Source organism: Coffea arabica, chromosome 8e, assembly GCF_036785885.1.
Source record: "Coffea arabica cultivar ET-39 chromosome 8e, Coffea Arabica ET-39 HiFi, whole genome shotgun sequence".
Taxonomy (NCBI): Eukaryota; Viridiplantae; Streptophyta; class Magnoliopsida; order Gentianales; family Rubiaceae; genus Coffea; species Coffea arabica.
The window spans coordinates 29,152,582-29,156,416 of NC_092324.1; the positions used below are offsets into that span (position 1 = coordinate 29,152,582).

Consider the following 3,835-nt stretch of genomic DNA (forward strand, 5'->3'; position numbering starts at 1 on the left):
AATAATTTGTATATTGAGTTGTCCAAACCCAAAAAGATGTATATAGACACAAACAAGCACACATATATATACATGCACAAAAAAGAAACCAATATCAAATAATTTATTTGATATTTATAGATGAGATTAAGGAAAACAAAAGAGATTAAGTATGAAAAAAGAAACCTGAAAAAAAAAATTTGACCAGGGAAAAAAAAAAGAAAAAAGATGTATGAAGCTAAAGGCGTGAATCCTGGAATCTCAAAGACGTGCTTAGATTCCAAAAAAAAAAGAGCGCCAGTCTGAAATCTGAAAGACGCGCGAGGCGGGTGGCTGAAATCTCTACAAAACGACGTCGTTTTTGGTTGTTCACAGACAAACAAAAGTCTCGCCGCTTCTCTCTTCCAACACTTAGACAAATTTTATTCTCAGTCTTTCCTTTCTATGGTGAACACCGAAAAACTCTGGACCTCAAACACCTTCTGCTTCCGCAAAATGCTCCTCTAAAGCACCATTGACGAGTGCCAATCTTCAGGTCAAGCTCGCCGAAGAAGCGAAGTCAGAACACTTCCAAGCTCCCTCCTCGTTCCGCGACTTCAGCTTAGACTTTTCTCCGACCCCCTCTTCAGCTAATTGTGCGGTATGTGTTCTTTTTTTTTTTTTTTTGCTTTCAAAAGCTGCTCAGCCTTCTATTGTAAAGACTAATTTATGAACTAGATTGTTAATTAGTAGTGGGGAAGGTAATACTCTTGGCCAAATCGCATCCGAAACACTTGCGATCTGGAGTATGAACAGTGTTAGGGTTCATCCAAGAATTTTTTTTTCATTTGTGGATTTTTTCACTGTTTTCGAGAAATTTGGACTGATTAAACCAAAAATTGCTTGCTTTATATTTTGATGGAACCTTTTTGTGATTAGGATGGTCAGAACCGGCTTTCTTTGAGGAGCTATGAAATGCGAACATTTTTTGACTGCATTAATTTGGTTGGATAAAAGAGAAATTAAACAATTTGTCGTGCCATTTAATTGCTTCCTTAAGGGGAAGAGAACTTGACTGATTTGCCTAATTTATTTGGCTGTTTTAAATGTACTTTATGCCATACCATGTAATTTACTCTCTGGTTTTCTCTCTCTCTCTCTCTCTCTCTCTCTCGCTCTCTCTCTCTCTCTCTCTGTGGTAATCAAGCATGCACTTTACTAGAATTTTGCACGTTTGGGAACTGGCCAGAAAACTGTTTTGGGGTTTCAATTGCCGTTAACATGTTGTGTAATGTGTGTTTAGTCATACAATGGTTAATCTTTTGTAATAGTTAAGATTTTCATTTCTGTATTCCCCCTTTGTTCTTCATTTCCTTGCCATTTTCGAACCTACATTTTAATTTTCCCCTGTTTTTGTTAGCTCATTATCCAATGGCTTCTGTCCTGCCCCCGAAAGGCTTCATTTCCTTGCCATTATCCGAGGCAATTTGGGCTTCTGAAATGTTGCATTTTCAGTTTGTATCTTGAGAAATTTCTGTGTACGGTTCTTCTTTTATTGACTTTGTTCCATAACATCGTAGAGGTATCTGGCTTTAACATCTTTTAATTTTATCTGGGAGGGAGAAAATATAAAGAAGAAAGAACCTGAGAAGATGTTACTACATGGAGGGATATTTTTAGAGGGGAAAAGTTCAAAATAAAATTGACTCAAATGAAAGATGAACAAATTTCCATCAAGTGTATCCATTTAATAATTATCGTTTTCACCCTAAAACTAAATACTGGAGCAATTTCTTTTCCATCTCAGCAGATTAATTGTATTTTTTTTTCTTTTGTGAGTTTATAGCAACAGTAGATAATATTCAATCATCAATAAATGAATGTAGAAACAAAGGATAACATAACATGTTGAAGTTCAGGTGCTGAAATTGCAGCTACGTCATTAATTCTCAATTATTTTTAACTACAAAAAGGAATTTTTTCCTCTTTTTATTGGAACCAAGACTCAAAATATGGCACATGATTTTCAAACTGCTCTGAAAAAGGTAAGAAAAAGAACTGCATGACATTTTATATGAAATATATAACAGCAAAGTTTTAATATATACCACAGCAAAACAGAGAAAAAGGAATAAATTCTTTGCTATTCTATTCTCTTAACTTGATTATTCAATTTTTTGTTATCAAGATGTTAGAATGCCAGCGAACAGAAATTTTGCTTTTTCTTTAGACCTTTTGGGTTTATATGGCTGTAAAGAATGGTTTATTCTTTCCCCCATAGGACCAAAAAAATAAAAAGAAATGGTTATTAAAATTTTTGGAGCCACTGGAGAAAGCCATTGTTTCGTAAAAATTGCAAAGACTAAAGGTAAATCCAAAATTTTTTACAATGTATGATAAAAGTTCTCTAGTTTATATATATAATACATTCAGGGGTGGTTATCTTTCATTTCATAGTCTTATAGATGGTCAAAAACTGAAAAGAACAAATTCTAATAAAAAAAATGGTCTATTTTATATATATGGTTAATACATCCAGTCTGTATTAGATTCTCTCATAAGTGTAACCAAATCCCCTCTCTAATGGGGCCTTTAATTCCCTAACCAAAGTCCCTGAAAATAGAAAATGACAAATAGAGAGAAACAGAAAGGAAGCAAAAAGAATAGGGATTATGCAGTTGTTGCAGTTCCAACTTGCACCAAGTGATTGCTAGTGCATTTGTTGAAGTCTCTCCTCTTTAATTTCTATTGATTTCATGGTTAATTTCATGGCTGCTTTACATATGGCTTTTTTGGATTTTAGGAAACTGCTTTCATGGTTAATTTCATGTTCATTTCGTGGCTGCTTTACATATTACTTTTCTTGATATATGATACTGATTTCATGGCTTTTCATATGAATTTTCATATTACTTTTATGGCTGCTTTTCATATGACTTGTAGCCTTAATTTTTGAAAAGGCTAGTTAACAAATTATTCTCTTTAGTTTGATATTAGAAAAGTATTTTGTACTAAAGGCTGATGTGTCTATATCTAGGACATGGATAAAACTTGGATGAAGATTAGCAATAGGAAGGACAAGGCTTATGAACTCGGAGTCAAAAATTTCCTCAAGTTTGCATATTCTCAAAAAGTTGAAAATCAGAAAATCCCATGCCCATGTACACAATGCAATAATTTTTGTAACCAAACTAAAACAGTTGTGGAGGATCACTTATTGACTCAAGGCATTCGTAAAAGCTACACAAGATGGATACACCATGGGGAACAATTTCAACACCAAAATTGTGGGGATAGTACTAAACATGGGGATGGAGAGGAGGATAGTGATACTGAAGATTTAAATGACATGTTGCACGACATTGGGACAGCACAATGGGGGGACAATTGGGCTGGTAGGGAAGAATCAACGGATGATAGTCTAAATGCGAATCATAGTGACACAAATAACTTTCTTAAATTGTTAGAAGATGCAAAAAAGGAGCTGTATCCAGGGAATCATTTTTACTCAAAGCTATCCTTTGTAGTCACTTTGCTCCATTTGAAAACAATGAGCGGGTGGACTATAAAGTCCTTCAATGCATTGCTGGAAAGTCCTTCAATGACTTGCGCAAATAAGCAACTTCTGTATCAGGTATAAATAAATTGTTTGCTCTTCATAGTTATTACAATTGAGGTACTTGAATTCTGGTTCTACAAAATAGAGATTCATTTTTAATACAATTGGGTTGCTTGATGTCAATTTAGTTGCTTGATGGCACTTGAAATCTGGTTCCACCAAATCTGATTCCTGTTTAATGCAATTGAGTTGCTTGAGGCTGATTTAGGTGCTTGAAATCATGTTCATGTTTAATTACAGCCATTGAGGTGCTGGATG

General features: G+C 34.5%; 1 long non-coding RNA gene across 1 annotated transcript; it reads left to right on the forward strand.

Moving 5' to 3' along the window:
* The first annotated feature begins 410 nt into the window (after positions 1-410).
* Positions 411-3,454, forward strand: LOC113702798 (uncharacterized). Its single transcript, XR_011820078.1, has 2 exons — positions 411-619; positions 2,996-3,454. It is a non-coding gene; the product is annotated as an uncharacterized lncRNA (long non-coding RNA).
* Positions 3,455-3,835: the final 381 nt, after the last annotated feature.